At 41.1% G+C, this 17044-nt stretch overlaps 1 long non-coding RNA gene across 1 annotated transcript; it reads left to right on the top strand.

Annotated features, from left to right (window-relative positions):
- The first annotated feature begins 265 nt into the window (after nt 1-265).
- Nucleotides 266-15787, top strand: LOC308416679. The gene is made up of 3 exons (XR_013974929.1): nt 266-533; nt 4811-4888; nt 15340-15787. It is a non-coding gene; the product is annotated as an uncharacterized lncRNA (long non-coding RNA).
- The last annotated feature ends 1257 nt before the right edge of the window (nt 15788-17044 follow it).

Genomic DNA, 17044 nt, shown 5'->3' with positions numbered 1-17044 from the left:
CCCTTAAGTTTGTCTGGGCGGTTACAAAACTCTAAACCAATCATGTAACAGGATTCACGAATTCGTTTATCTGTTGGCTGTTAGTACTGTCAATCTGTGGGACTAGGAGGCGGGGAGAAGAACGTAGCCGCTTTTAACTCACCCAAACTTCCGGAAGCCGCGGCTTTCTACGCGGTGAGGAAGTGCTTGCGCCTACTCGGGGGGAGCCGAGCTCGGAATTACAAGTCCCAGCGTGCACTGCGAAGGCAGGCTTGGTGTGGGAGGACACCTATTCATCTTCGATCCAGTCGCTTCCTTAGTCACAAGTCCAGAGTGCTTCTGCGTTCGGAATGACAGTTTTGCGACCTCTGCTATTTTTGAGTAATAAAAAGAAACACATTGCAAATCTCACAGAGCCTTCCCTCAACCAGCAGTCAGGCATATGGCTACAGGATGTTTCCTTAGAACTGCGATTGTCACCCGGAAGTGTTTGCTAAGTATCCTGCAGATTGGACGCCACATACAACGGAGAATTTTTCTGGCCACATATAAAGGTAAAGTCTTTTGAAGGTTTTACACCACCACCTGTAAAATAAAACACTTCAGTCTCCAACATAGTTACACCTCCACCTTCTTTACAGAATCATTCTCAGTAGCCAAGAGGTGCGAGAAACTGTAAATGTCCCTGAACAGATGAAGAAGGGTTTTATTTATTTTTAAATTGTTCTTCCATTTAGTGAAAATAGATTTCTCTAGTCATATAATGTATCCTAATTACAGTTTTCCCTCCCTCTACTCCTCCCAGTTCAAACCTCCCCTTCCATCTGCATCCACTCCCTCTCAAAACAGGCTTCTAAGAGGTAATGATAAGATTTAAAAAAAAAAAAAAAAAGATAACGCAAAACCTATCATATCCGAATTGGATAAAACAAAGAAAAAAGCCCAAGAGAAGACACAAAAATCAGAGACCCACTTGTTCGGACACTTAGAAATTCCGTAAAAACCCTGGAAGCCATAACGTATATACAAGGACCTAATGCAGACCTGTGCAAACTGTGCATGCTGCCTCAGTCTCTGTTAGTTCATATGAGCTTTGATCCTGTATCCTCCATTCCCTCTGGCTCTCTATCCACCTCTTCCGCAGGGTTTCCGGAACCGCGGTAGGAGAGACTTGATGGAGACATTCCAATTAGAACTGGGTATTCCAAGGTCTCTTGCTCTGCATAACGTCTGGCTGTGGGTCTCTGTAGACTTGTTCCCATCTGCTGCAGGAGGGAGCTTCTCTATGATGGCTGAGCCAGGCACTGCTCTATGAGTGTAGCAGAATGTCATTAGGAATCGTTCTATTGCTGTGTTCCTTTGGTAGAACAATAGTATTTCGTTTAACCCTAGGTCCCTGAGCTATCTAGTCTCAGACTGTTGATCAACACGTTTATTTTTGTGCCAGTACCATTACTTATACTCAGTTGTACGACTTGAAATTAGGGATGATAATATCTCGAGCAGTTTCTTTTATTATTCAGGATTGTTTCTCTGAGTTTTTGTGTAGTTCCACATGAAACTGAAAACCGGCCTCTCACAATCTGTGAGGAATCGTGTTGAAATGTTATGGCAGTAGCACTGGCTCTGTGCATTGCTTTTCACAGAGTGGCTATTGTTACTATGTTCATCCTACAGAACCATGAGCATAAGAAATTTTCTTCTTCTGAGCTTTTCAGTTTCTTTCTTCGGTGTCTTAAAGTTTTATCATACAAGTCTTTTTTTTTTACCTGCTTGGTTAAAGTTACCCCAAAATATTTCATATCATTTGATGCTACTTCGAAGTCTGGGGATTTTTTGTTTTTGTTGTTGTTGTTGTTGTTGTTTCTCAGTCTGTCATTCGTTTATAGCAGAGCTACTGATTTTTGTGAGTTGACTGCATATTCAGCTACTTTGTTGAAAGTTTTTATCAGATATAGGAGTTCCCTGATGGAATTTTTGGGGTCATTTATGTATACCATCATATCATCTGCAAATAAAAAGACTTGAACTTCTTCCTTTCCAATTTGTATCCCCTTTGGTCTCCTTCAGTTGTCTTACTGCTCTAGCTAAGACTTCAAGCATTGAAATATTGAAAAGGCATAAAGTGAACAACTTTATCTTCTTCCTGATCTTAGTAGAATTGCTTTGAGTTTTCCATTTAGGTTGTTGTTAGCTATGGGCTTGCTGTAAACTGCATTTATTTTGTTGAGGTGTGCTCCTTATATCCCTAATCTCTCCAAGACATTTATCATGAAGGGGTGTTATATTTTTGTCAAGGGTCTTTTCTGTATCTAATGAGGAAGATCATGTGCTTTTTGTCTTTCAGTTTATTTATATTCGGTATTATGTTTTTCACTTTATGTATGTTTAATCATTGCTGTATCTCTAGGATAAAGCCTCTTGGTCATGGTGGATGATCTTTTTCTTGGATTCAGTTTGCAAGTAAAAGGGAAATGGTCTATAATTCTCTTTCTTTGTTGGTTTTTTTTTTTTTTTTTTTTTTGTGTGTGTGTGTGTGTGATTTGAGTACCAGGATAACTGTGGCCTCATAAAACAAATTTGACACTGTTCCTTCTGTTTCTGTTTTTGTGGAATAATTTGAAGTGTTAGCACTAATTCTTGAAAGTGTGGTAGAGGGCTGGAGATATGACTCTGTGGTTTAGAACACTGACTGCTCTTCCAGAGGTCCTGAGTTCAAATTTCAGCAACCACATGGCGGTTCACAACCATCTGTAATGAGATCTGATGCCCTCTTCTGGTGTGTCTGAAGACAGCTACAGTGTACTCATATAAATAAATAAATCTTTAAAGAAAAGTTTTTTTTTTTTAAGTGTAGTAGAATTCTGGCTCTAGGCATTATTTTTGTTTTTGTTTTTGTGGTTTTGTTTTTTGTTTTGTGGATTTGTTTGGTTTTGTTCTTTGTTGTTGCTGTTGTTTTGAGGGGAATGAGAGACTTTTTAATTACTGCTTCTATTTTTGTAGGGGTTAAGGTCTGTTTAAATTGCTTACCTGGTCCTGATTTAACTTTGGTAAGTGGTACATATTGAGAAAATTATCCATTTCCTTTAGTTTTTCAATTTGGTGGTGCACGGTTTTTAAAGCCTGTCCTTATGATCCTTTGGATTTCTTCCGTGACTGCTGTTACGCTCCCTTTTTCATTTCTGATTTTATTAATTAGATATTCTCTCGCTATCTTTTAGCTAATTCTGATAAGGCTTTGCCAGTCTTACTGATTTTCTCACAGAACCAACTTCCTGTTTCACTGATCTTTGTACTGTTTTGTTGTTTCTTTGATTGTTTCTATTTTATTGAATTCAGCCCTGAGTTTGATTATTTCCTGCTACCTACTCCTTTTGGGTGTCATTTCTTCTTTTTGATCTAGAGCTCTTAGGTGTGCTGTTAAGTTACTAATATGAGATCTTTCCAGTTTTGTTGTCGATGATGTTTGTTTTGTTCTTTAATATAGGCCCTTAGTACTGTGAACTTGCCTCTTTAAAGCAGCCTTGGTTTAAAGTCTGTTTTGCCAGATATTAAAATTACTACACCAGCTTGCTTCTTAGATCCATTTGCTTGGAATGTGTTCTTCCATCCTTTTACCCTGAAGGGATGCTGTCCTTGGAGTTAATGCGTCTTTCGTGGATACAGCAAAAGGATGGATCAATAAGCTGTATTTGCCGATTCCTGTCATTTTGTTGGTGTGTGTGTGTGTGTGTGTGTGTGTGTGTGTGTGTGTGTGTGTGTGTTCCCCTCTTGATTTGCTTGTGTGGAATTATTTACTCTTTGTGGCATTTTTTTTGGATGTGGTTACCACTTTTGGTTGGAGTTTTCCTTCTAGCGCCTCCTGTAGGGACGGATTTGTAGATAGATATTGCTTCAGTTTGGTTTTCTCATGAAATATCTAATTTCCTTCAACTATTGTGATTGCTAGGTATATCAGTCTGGACTGGCATCGGTGATCTCTTAGTGTCTGCAGCACATCCGTCCTGACCCTTCTGGCTTTTAGAATCTCCATTGAGAAGTCAAGTGTATTTCTAATAGGTCCGCCTTTATACAGTACTTGGTCCTTTTCCCTTGCAGCTGTTAATACTCTTTCTTTGTTCTGTACAGTTAGTGTTTTGGTTATGATGTGCTGAGAGAGCTTTCTTTTCTGGTCCAGTCTGTTTACTGTTGTACATGCTTCTTGTACTTTGACAGGCATCTGCTTCTTTACAATACGGGAAATTTCTTCTATAATTTTGTTGAAAATTCTGTATGTGCCTTTGTCTTAGTCAGTGTTTTGTTGCTGTGAAGAACACCATGATCACAGCTATTCTTATAAAGGAAAGCATTTAATTGGGGCTGACTTACAATTTCAGAGGTTTAATCTATTATCATCATTGAGGAGAACATGGCAACATCCAGGCAGACGTGATGCTGTAGAAGTAGCTAAGAGTTCTACATCAAGATCTGCAGGGAGAGAGAAAATAAAAATAATTAACTTTAATAAATGTATTTTGTTAACTAATTCAGTGCCTATGTTTCTCTACCTTATGCTAGCCCCCCAAAACCGGACAGAAAAAAACAAGATGTATTTAAGACTGTACCTAAATCGCTGAGCAGTTAAATGATCTACCTTAATTCCTAAACTAATCTGGCTGCCTCCTAGCCATGCCCCAATATTCTTGCTTCTCATTATTGGTCTGGTTCTTTGAGCTTCAGGTATGTTTCTATGCTCCCCCCTTCCCCCCCCCCAGACCCCTTCCCCATAGATCCAGTTTCTCCATCCTTCTGGCTTGTCTCAATTCCCTTTCTCATTTTCTCTTCCTGGCAGGCAGATGTTCAGACCTATTCCTTCCTTCTGCTCAGCTACTGGGTAATCAGCATTTATTGACAAGGCAGAGAAAATATGGTAAGAATTGTTTACACAAACTTGACACAGGAGATTTTTGCCAGATAGGTATTACACTGCTGTGTCTGGGTTGAAACCAGATCTGAAGGCAGAGAAACCAGCATTTGAATAACGGGAAGCTAGACGTACAAAAGCATCATGCCTAAGAGGCATTCAAATCTATGAGCTTGTTTTGTTTTGTCTTGTTTTGGGTTGTTGGGTTTTTGTTTTTGTTTTTTTCTGATTTTTCAAGACCAGACTTCCCTGTGCAAGCCTGGCTGCCCTGGAACTCTGTAAACCAGGCTGACCTCAAAGTTAGAAACATCTGTCTGCCTCTGCCTCCCAAGTGCTAGGATTAAAAGTATATACCACCCCCACCTGGTTTATGGAGACCATTCTTACTCAGATCATCAAAGCTCCTCCTTCCTCTATTTCTATTTATAGGTTTGATCTTTTCTGTGTTCCAGATTTCCTACATATTTTGTACAAGGATTTTTTGTTGGTTTATCATTTTCTTTGATTGAAATTCCAATGTCTTGTATCCTATGTTCAATGCCTGAGAGTCTCTCTTCTAGCTCTTGTAATTCTGTTGGTGAGGCTTTGCCTCTGAGGTTCCTGTTTGAGTTCCTACGTTTTTCATTTCCAGATTTCCCTCATTTTAGGTTTTCTTTATTGATTCAACTTTCACTTTCAGGTCTTCAGCTGTTTTATTCATTTTCTTCTGCTGTGTTTTCATAGATTTCTTTAAAGGGTATTTTATTTTCTTGATCATATTCATCAAGGCTATTTTAATGTCTTTTTCTTGTGCTTCAGGTTTTTTTTTTTTTGGTTTTTTTTTTTTTTTTGTTTTTTTTTGTTTTTTTTGTTTGTTTTTTTCTTTTTTGTTTTGTTTTGTTTTGTTTTTTTTGCAAACCCAGGGCTGCTGTGGTAAGGTTGTTTGGTTCTACTGGAGACATATTGTCCTGGCTAATTTGTTTTCTTGCTGGTATCTCGGAGTCTGAGTTTAGGAGGATTGTAATGCTAGGTGCTGATATCTCTTGTCTTTGCTGAGTGTTTTGTTCCTTTGTTTCTGTTGATGATTAGGAGAATGTGGTGGCTGTGTGTTGCCTGGTAGGAAAATTCTTCTGAGATCCTGATAGGTATGACCGCTTGGAGATCCCAGGTAAAAAGTGTTTCTAGGTATTGAGAGCTAACACTTAGGAATAGGCTGGGGGTAGATAGCTACAGGGTACACAGGAGAGAGAAAAACAGGGTGTTTCACCAGGAAACACTTAGTCCCTTGGGAAATCAGGAAGGGAGTGAGAAGAGTTCACACAGAGCTGGGGATGGGACTGGGAGGAAGGGTGAAGATCTTCAGTTACCCTGCCTGCTTCCCTGGCTAGAGTAAGCTTTTTATTTTTATTTATGTTTTTGAAGACTATATCCTAGTCTGTTCTGGAACTAGACAACTTTATATTGCAGTTTGCTGGGCTCTGTTAATAAATTTTAAATTTTAATTTGTAATGGGACAATATGTAGCTTTTAGAAAATGAAATTCTAGGGCTGGAGAGATGGCTCAGTGGTTAAGAGCTCTTCCAGAGGTCCTGAGCAACCACAAGGTGGCTCACAACCATCTGTAAAGGGATCCAGTGCCCTCTTCTGGTGTGTCTGAAGACGGTGACAATGTACTCATATACATAAAATAAAAATAAATCTTAAGAAAATGAAATTTTACCATTCTACAACACTGGCAAATCTTGAGGACATTTTGCTAATATAACTAAGTCACAAAAAGACAAATATCTGTCGTGTTCTTATGTGAAAAAGGTAGACTGATGATTCTGTCCAGGCTTTGGGCTCTGTTCTTTGCTGTATCCTTACAGCAGGCCATCGGCTTGTGTCTCCGTATCATCTGATGAAGAGAGAGCATATGTATCTGAGTACTGCAGTAAAATCAACTCTCATTTTAGATTCTGACATGAGCAGGAAATATAACCCCCAAATATCCTATATTAGTCTGATGATTATTTCAGTCCCTAGGGAACCATGGATGCATAAAGGAGACCCTCTCTGAAGAATATCCTCTGATCAAAATCAGACTCCAGATCTAATTCAGGCATCATGAAAACACTGCACAGACTGCCTGTCTCTCTCTCTCTCTCTCTCTCTCTCTCTCTCTCTCTCTCTCTCTCTCCCTCTCTCTCCCTGTCTCCCAACACAACATAGGAAGAGACAAGAGCTTTCTAGACAAGCTATTAGCTATTCACATAAGAGCCCGGTCATCGTTCCATAAGTCATTCTCTCCGGAGTTAGTAGGCGGTGGTGAGCCACCGCACATGAGTGACATGAGCGCTGAGAACTGAATGCAAAGCCTCTGAGCTCACCACTGAGCTCTCCTCCTCCTTTCCTTTCTCTTATAAAGATGATGCATACAGCTTAAGCCACACTTGGTTTGGGGATATTCAGCTTTCTTTCCTATGATGCCCTCATGCAATAACAGTAATAAATGTTATATAAAAGGAGGATTTGTGACATTTTTATCTCCAGCACCACATAAACTGGGAGTAAAGGTGCACACCTGTAGTGTTAGTTCTCAGGATATGGAGACAAGAGGATCAAGAATACAAAGCCAGATTATACTATATATTGAGTGTGAGGCCAGCCCTGTCTCAAAACAAAAACCACAAAAGGGCTGGGAACAAAACAGTAGTAGAGTGTTTGCCTAACATTGTTGCAGGATAACTGCTCTCACTGTGAACCCTGAGACTGTGTTATGTTGTGGCTCAGCCCTCAGCACACACCTTTAATCCCTCGGGCTAGAGCACAGACCTCTTAGTACACACCTTTGATCCCAAACTGTGAAAGTTAAGTTACTTTGAAGAAAGACACACCATGTTTGAAAGTGACTTCTAACTGAGTGGTAGACAAATCAGAAAAAGATCTTCCAGAATAGGATGTGCCCAACTTTCATGAGAAGAGAGGAAAGGGAGGCTAGTTAAGACAGTAGGAGAGAACAGTCATAATTTGCAGTCACTGATCATTGGATACTAGCCCCAGAAAGCTCTGGATACCCAAGAAACAACTCACAGATCATATGAAGCTCAAAAAAAGAAAGACCAAAAAGTGGAAGCCTCAGTCTGTAGGAAAAAACAGCAACAAGTGTACAGCACCCACTCAGAGTGGGGTACACCTAGACCTTAAATCATTAACAACTCAAGAGCTAAGAAGATAGCCTTGTGGCAATTTTTGGTATTTAAAAATCATCATGTCTAATCTATACACACCAAGAAAACTTTGACTATTTCCATGTTATATTTTGTTTTACATGTACTTTATGTTTATGGTAACTAGTAAGATTTTAATGCATACTATCAAACCTTTAAAAAAAATCAGGTACTGACAAAAATATATTCATATAGTTTTATGCCAAAATGCTTTTAAAAATCTGTACATGTATCTCTCTCTCTCTCTCTCTCTCTCTCTCTCTCTCTCTCTCTCTCTCTCTTTAAATAAAGTTGTAAGAAAAAAACCAAAAAAGTATTCATGGAACATATGAAGATAGACTATATTCAGCATCATGAAATAAATTTCATCTATTTAAAAAAGGATGAAGGCTCTCAATAAAGTATAATGGTAGAATGTTTGTACAGAAGAGAGAGTAGGAGAGGAAAGGCGATAAGTGAGAGTTTATTCTGAGTCAAATGTGAATAACCACAGCAGGGAACTTATCCTGGTATGTTCCACTGTGTAAGCAGTTTCACTCATTGGGAAAAAAAACTCTGGAAGACTTTGAGAAAGATAGGCACTCTGATAAGTGTGAGCTTACAAACACAGATGGCCTTGCCCTGGAGAAAAACTTTTCAAACTCAGAAATAACTTACTGTGACTCACACACACAAACACACACACACACACACACACACACTCCACTAGCTAGAACCAGCACCTAAAGCCCTGCCTGCTATCCAGGCAGAGTTGAAATCAGACTCACTGCAGTGTTTCCACTATGTCACCTTGGCCTGATTAACTGGTGAAATTGTCCTTTGATGCCATCTTATTTTGAGACAGGACCAAAAGTTAGACATTGGCAATTTTATATCATTCATTCCAACACCTATATTATTCTGCAGATAATAAATAAAAGTTAAAGATTTTATTTTATAGATTTTAGTTTTGTGTAATGTGTGTCTATGTGTAGTTATGTGCACTTGAATGCAGATGCCCTGGAATCCAAAGGAGGACATTGGTTCCCTAAATCCAAGGTTAACGTGGTTGTGAGCCTCCAACACGGGCACTAAAACCCAAACTCAGGTCCTCTGTAAAAGCAGTACTCTCTTTTAGCCCCTGCACCGTCTCTCCAGCCCCAATAAATGGTTTACGATTATATTTTCACACCCCCACCTCTCTCCTACTCTCTTAAGTAACTTCCCTTTCCTCTCTTCTCATGAAAGTTGGGCACATCCTATTCTGGAAGATCTTTTTCTGATTTGTCTACCACTCAGTTAGAAGTCACTTTCAAACATAGTGTGTCTTTCTTCAGAGTAACTTAACTTTCACTGTTTGGGATCAAAGGTGTGTACTAAGAGGTCTGTGTTCTAGCCCGAGGGATTAAAGGTGTGTGCTGAGGGCTGAGCCACAATATAACACAGTCTCAGGGTTCACAGTGAGATCAGTTATCCTGCAACAATGTTATCTGGGATTAGGTGTGTCCCTCAGTTGACAGACTGCTTGTCCAGAATCACCAAACTCTGAGTTCTCTCTCCAGCACTATATAAAATTGACCATGATAATACACATATGTAATCCCAATGCTCAGGAGGCAGAGAAAGAAGATCAGGAGTCAGTGTCATCCCTGGTTACACAGAAAGTTTGAAGCCAGCCTACACCACGTGAGACTCTGTATTAAGTATAAATAAGCAGAGAGCTGGTGAGACTTGGCTCACTGGGTAAAGTGCTTGCTGCACATCCATGAAAACCTCAGAGACCATGTAAAACTCCTTCCCGTCAGTGTCCAATCATGTCAGAAGCTGGGGCTGGGGTACACTGGGAGACCTCCTGAACTTCCTGGCCAGCTAGCCAACAGAGGCCAAACTAGGATCAGTGAGAGATTCTGTCTCAAAAACTAAAGAGGAGATGGGGCCAAAGATATGGCTTAGCATTTAAGAACATGTAATTTAGAGCTGGAGAGATAGCTCAAGTGGTTAAGAGCACTGACTGCTCTTCCAGAGGTCCTGACTGAGTTCAATTCCCAGCAACCACATGGTGGCTCACAACCATCTGTAATGAGATGATGCTCTCTTCTGGTGTATCTGAGGACAGCTACAGTGTACTCATACATGAAATAAATAAATAAATCTTTTTTAAAAAAAGATTTATTTGCTTAAAAAAAAAAGAACATGTAAGTTAGTTGCCAAGACTCACATCAGGTGGCTCACAACCACCAGTAACTACTCTGAGGGCATACACATACACACACAACCACACACATACACACAAAGAGATAGAGAGGCAGGGGAGGGAGAGAGGAAGAAGAAGGGGGAAGAGAGGAGGCTCTCGGGAAACAAACTAGATCAGAGAAATAGGTAATAGTCTTCCATTTCCTCCCTTGGGACATGTAGAGGATCTGTTTAGTCAGATAAGAAAACCTTTTAAAAGACCCTCCCTGAAATATGAAGGCCCTCAATCCTGGTGCTCTCATTTTGAAATATTCACTATGGAAAAAAGAAAGGAGTGGAGGGTGACAGTTCCTGAACCTCTGCACCTTCTTGCCGTGCCACAGAGGGGCAGTGCAGAAGTCTACAACCAAGCTGGAATATGTGCTGTGCTGTGAGGTAGTGGCTTTGTCGCTGTGTGTGGCTGGGACAGTAGGAATGGGGTCAGTGCCTCCACCTCAAGGTGATAGAGCTGAAACACATGGCTTCAGAAGGTTCTCCCAAGACACATTATTAACTCAGCTTCAGGGAAATCAAATTTTAATCTCTGGATTGAGAGATGAACCCTCATGCTATATCCACTAGGGGGCAGTAACTTTCTGCTTTCAGATCTGAAGCCCTTTTACCAGATTCTAACTCATTTTGGTGGGGAGGATTAAGGGACCTCACTTGGCTTCCCTCCTTCAGCCAGCTACTCTGTGATAAAACCTAAGTCATAGTGGTCTGGAGCAGTGGGTCTCAACCTCTCTAATGCTGCCATCCTTTAATACAGTTCCTCAAGTCATGGTGAACCAACCATAAAATTTTGTTCATACTTCATAACTGTAATTTTGCTACTGCTACAAATCATAATGTAAATATTTGATATGTGACCCCTATGAAAGGGTCACTCAACCCCCCTAGAGATCACAAACCACAGACTTAAAACCATTGGTCTGGAGCACTGATGGGGGAAAAAATGAGTGTCCTGTTCATAGCAGGTGGGGCCTGAATACTCCCAGACTCATCTTTTGATCCCTCGTTACTCTAATAATGTCAACTTGATAATCGCAGGCCTGTTCCCTTCAGACTACACAGCTTCACAACTGAACTGACACCTTGCAACAGAGCAAGCCGCTCGGAGAGCGGGTGACTACTCTCTAACACATGAAAATTCAGTAATATGCCCAGAAATGGACATTGTCAAATCAGTTTTCTTGGCAGTACAGTAAGAGGAAGCGTCTAGGGTTCCATTAGGTTTAAGAATCTGAGGGTCTGGTCTTATGGTCAGAATCCAAAGCCTTCTGTTCCCCATGTTACATGCAAATGAGCTGGCAGTGACCCTGTAATACCAGAGCTCAGCCATTCAAAACCCTAATCAGAATAAAAATACAGTGAATTTCATGAAATTAGTTATCTCAATTGAATCTAAGGTAAATCCCTTAAAATTCTGGTTTTGTGAACTTCTGGATTTTTTTTTTTTTTTGAGCAAGAAAATTTATTAAGACGTATCTACATTTTTATTATTTTGGGTTTTGTTTTGTTTTTAGGCGACGTCTCACTATGTAGCTTTAAACTTCGGATCCTTCAGTCTTTACCTCCTGAGTGTTAATGATCACAGGCATAAACCACTCGCTACATCCATTTTCACATTTTGATTCTTTAAAAATGTGTATGCATATTTATTTTGCCTGCACGTATGTCTGTGCACCACATATATGCCTAGCTCCCATAGAGGCCAGGAGAGGGCGTCACCTTCCCTAGAACTGGAGTTACATATCATTGCCAGCCACTGAATGGTGCTGGGAATCCAGCCCAGGTCCTCTGGAAGAGCAACCAGTAGCCCTAACCTTTGAGTCATCTCTTTAGCTCCCCTTCTCCCATTCGATAATTTTGCAATGTGCTGTGGACACATGTGTATGCAATGTGTGATGACCAGGTCAGGGTAATGCACACTGTCACCATCCCAAGTGTGTGTGTGTGTTTGTATGTATGTGAGTATGTGTGTGTCTCTGTATACATGTGTCTGAGTATGTGTGTGAGTGTGTGCTCATGTGTGTGTGTTTGTGTGTGAGTATTCATTCGTGTGTTTGTGTTTGTGTGTGTGTGTGTGTGTGTGTGTGTGTGTGTGTGTGTGTATGTGTGTGTGTTGGGAATATTCAGACATTTTCTAAATATTCTGAACATCTGAAGTGACTTGTTATTAACTTTAGCCTGCCATTCTGTGGAGCACTGGCACTTCTCCCTAACTGGATTCTGATGTTTCCGTGTGCTTTCTGAGTCCAGACCAACAGGAGTACTGACTCCAGGACTCTAAAAATAGTCACAGAGCTGGGCATGATGTCATTCCAACACTCTGAAAACAGAGGCAGGAGGATCAAAAGCTCAAAGTTATTCTCAACTCCATAACAAATCCAAGGCCAGTTTAGTATCTATGAGACCCTGGGGCAAAAATAAAGGAAAATAAAACAAAATAAAAATAGAGGATAATTTTAGAGCCCAGGTGAGCACAGAACCAAGAATGTCACAGTGCCCTGATCTGGTAGTGCTATCTGGTTTGTACAAGATGGAAGTCACGTTTGTAGGTAGACATCTAAATGTCAGTGGTGAACAGAAAGCAATGTGGTTTAAGTTTCCTCGCTGATTCTCTGAGAGCCAGCGTCCTTGCCACTCGACGAGGATTAGGACATGAAGTGTGTTTCCAAAGACAGGAGAGAGATTGGAATTCTTCTTCCAAAGGAGTTGTCACTGCAGAGAACAATGTCACTTGCTTAGAGTAGCTGATAATGCACATCACAATGTCTAGCAGGTGTCCTTCGGTTTGGCCTGGACAGACCTACACAACCTCGAGTCTGGGTAAGAAACCCTTGAGAAATTTTGGAAGTCAGCAGCCCACACATCTTCCCCACCTCTTTCTCAAACTGCCCTCCTCCTCCTCTTTCTCTTCCCCCTCCTCCTCTTCCTCTTTCCCCTTCTCCTCATTCTCTTCCTCTTCTTCTTTCTCCTCATTCTCTTCCTCCTCTTCCTCTTCGATTCTTCTTCCAAAATGTCTTCTGGACCTTGGCAATCATGGGTGTGTCCGTTTGTGACTGGATGTTCAATGGTCATTTAGTTCTCAGACAATCATGAGTCTCTGCAGTCAGCGGTGACCACAAAGCAGGTTCTCTGAACTGGCAGCAGCGGTGTTCTGTGGGCACCAGCAGTTCTTTCCAAGGTATTTTGATAAGCACATTGTGTCTGTTTAGCAAAGTAAACAAAGTAGCATCCTCACTGGGGCCTTTGACCACCTCAGACATGTACTTTTTAACTGGGTCTACAGAGCCATATGTGACTTCTTCCCAGTGGAGCAGGCATTAGATTAGATTGGAAAGGGGGTGGCTTACCCCAGCACTAGAATTTTCATGTCATACCCTAACGTATGTCTTCAGGGAACACTTTATTCTCTCCTCTCTTACATATATTCGTGTTGTGAGTGCATGCATGTGTGTGTGTTCAGACACATCCGGGCCTAAGCCTGTGTTCAGAAATGTGTGTACTTTCATTGTGGAAGCCAGAGGTTGGCATGGGTGTCTTCCTCAACCATCCTTCACCATATATATTGAGGCAGTGTCTCTTGCTTAGACATGGGGCTCACAGATTCACCTGCTGCAGTCCACTTGCTCCAGGGAACCTCTATCTCCACCTTTCAAGAGCTGAATTAATAGGTGGGCCTCAAACTTGCTTTACAATCAAGTCAAGGGTGACTTTGAACTCCTGATCCTGCCTCCACCTCCCAAGGGCTGGGATTACATCCATGTGCCACTGAATCTGTCATCTTGCTGCTTATTTTTTTACCTGAATAATATATTTCTCTTCTAAGAAAACACTTTGTTACGTAAGAGTGATTTGAAATATATAACAGACTAAATGATAAATTTATGTTGAAAAAAATTAAAGGCATCATAGCTACTGGAGGTGTGCCGTTCTTTGGTACAGTGAAGCCCTAGGTTCAGTCACAAACAGTACATACACACGAGCAAGATCTTTACATGGATACTACATAATACCAGTTTTAACCAAACACATACTGTACATGTTAGGGTTGTGATATTGTTGCAGCAATATTATTACATACATCTTAAAGACAAGACTATCCTGAATTTCATTTTTTTTCCAAGGCAGAGAAGAAATAGTTTTAGTGTTTTGGAGGGGTAACATTGTAGAGGTAGTTTTGATTATTTTGAGCTCTAAAAATGATATTTAAGACACTTCAAAAGTATGAATAAGACTGGACGTGATAGCAAATGCTTGTAATGCCAGACTTAGAAGGGTCAGGCAAGAAGGCTAGAAGTTCAGGATCGTCCATATCTACAGAGTTGGAGGCTAACCTGAGCAACATAAGCCCTGTCTCAAAGAAGGAAAGTAGAATCGTTACAATATTGCTGGCCTTTTTGTGTGCTCACAAATGGGATACATATCCCAAGTATGGCTCGTGTGCTGGGATCCCTGGTGCCTTGTCTCTTTCTCTTTAATAAGCTACACTTTGTTCTGTGAAGTAGTGCTTTCAGAAGTCCATGGAAACCATTACAGGAAATTCTTAGTCTGTCATAGACAGTACATGCAATTGCTTAAATGTTCACTTGGTGGCGCCAGAGGACAAGGCCCTCTGGCAGCTGCGGTTCTGGGAATGGAGTTTCATTGCTTTGCTTTTGGGTTTTTGTCTTGTTTGCAGTATTTTGAACTCCGCGTTTCCCGAATGCTAGGTTAGCGTACCCCTGGTTGACAGTCAAACTATTGTTTGGAGTAAAAGCTTAACTTGCTGTCAAAACAAACTCTTATTCCAGAAGTCCTCCATAGCGAGGCTCTATTTGCTTGTAGACCAAAAAAAAAAAAAAAAAAAAAAGACCCCTTACTGACTGTCTCTGTGGCACAGTCCGTTAGGACATTCTGCAAGGTTGATGGCTCAAGCCCACCCAGGGATAACCTCAGTTTTTTAACAACTATCAGTCACCTGTGACTTTCAGGAAAATTCATTCCCTTAGAATCCCTGCTATTCCTATATCCTACTCAGTAATACCCAAAACCTGATGTTCCCTGTCACAGGTGAACAAATGGCTCAGTGTTTACGAGCACTGTATGATCTTCCAGAGGACCCTGATTCAATTCCGAGCACTCATGGCCAGCCACTCACTGGTCTGTAATTCCATCCTGGTCCAGGGATCTGAGGTCCTCTTCTGGCTTCTGCGGGCACCAGACATGTGCACAAACATCCAAGCACAGAAACATACATATTGTGGTGGCTTGAATATGCTTGGTCCAGAGAGTGCTGCAACTTGGAGATGTGGACTTGTTAGAGGAAGTGTGTCGCTGTGGGTGTGGACTTTAAGACCCTCATCCTAGTTGCCCAGAAGCCAGTCTTCTCATAGCAGCCTCCACATGAAGATGTAGAACACTCAGCTCCTGCACCATGCCTGCCTGGATGCTCACATGCCCCTGCCTTGGTAATAATGGACTGAACCTCTTGAACCTGCAAGCCAGCCCCAATTAAATGTTGTCCTTGTAACAGCTGACTTGGCCAAGGTGTCTGTTCGCTGCAGTAAAACCCTAGACACGTGTAAATAAATAATTCTCTAAAAATAAAATAAAATGTATTCTTGAGTTAACTTATGTGCCTGTTAGACCATGCCCAGGACCTTGGAAACATGGATCAGATCCTTGTGCAGAGCCTTTAGTGAGTCATGTCTATGAGTGGCACTTCACAGGAGCAGGGAGATGGGGGGGGGGGGGCTGTCCTCTTCCCAGGGAGCACACAGCAGAGAAGAGACTTGAAAGCATGTGTGCTCATAAAGCTGAGCCCAGGAGGGACAAGGTTCAGAGATAAGGTACCAACTCCTGGTAGGGCTTCCTCTAGAGGCTGACATTTGACTCCGGAACAGAGACTTCATTAAAAAAAGCCCCCAAATGGAGAAACAGAAAAGAAAAAGAAAAGGAAAAAAAAAAAAAAAAAAAAAAAGCAGTGAATGTGGGTTTTTGTTGTTGTTGTTTTGGTTTGGTTTTTTGCTTGGTTGTTTTCTGCTTTGTGTTTTAGTTTGGATTTTTAATGTTATTGTTTTTATATGTATTTGTTTGAGATGGTCTCATGTAGTACAAGCTGGCCATGAACTTCACTTATAAATAAGAGTAACACTGCTGGAGAGATGGCTCAGCTGTCAAGGGCACTGACTGCTCTTCCAGAGGTCCTGAGTTCAATTCCCAGCAACCACATGGTGGCTCACAATCATATGTAATGGGATCTGATGCCCTCTTCTGGTGTGTCTGAAGACAGCTACGGTGTATTGATATACATAAAAAAATAAAATCTTTAAAAAATAAATAAATCATCAAGAATAACACTGCACTCCAGTCTCTGGTCCCTCTGCCTCTACTTCCAAATGCTGCGATTCCAGAAGTCTGACCCTGTGCTTAGCTATTCTTGAAAGGGTCTCACAAGCACAGGCTGTCGGGGACTCTCAACAGTTCTCCTGCCTCGGCCTCCTGAGTTCCAAGGTTATAAGTGTAGTTCTCTAGTGAGGTGGAGTTTGACTCAGGAAACTGGCAAGGGTGACCCTGGGTAAGTCCTCTAGGGCCCAGTGATGGACCTGCAAAATTGTTGATCCTCTCTGATATAATGTTGTAAAGTGATATATGTTAATTTCAAAATAAAAAAATAATAGAAAATGAAAGCAAATATAAAAAATGTCCAGCCTCTCCTTTTTTTGTCCCTACCCTTCCGTGTACAGAAGAGGCTATGCTGAAAGTGTCTTTTGTC

This window comes from Micromys minutus, assembly GCF_963924665.1.
Source record: "Micromys minutus genome assembly, chromosome: 2".
Taxonomy (NCBI): domain Eukaryota; kingdom Metazoa; phylum Chordata; class Mammalia; order Rodentia; family Muridae; genus Micromys; species Micromys minutus.
Note: the sequence above shows the minus strand (reverse complement) of the source record. Positions and strands in the feature narration are given on the sequence as shown.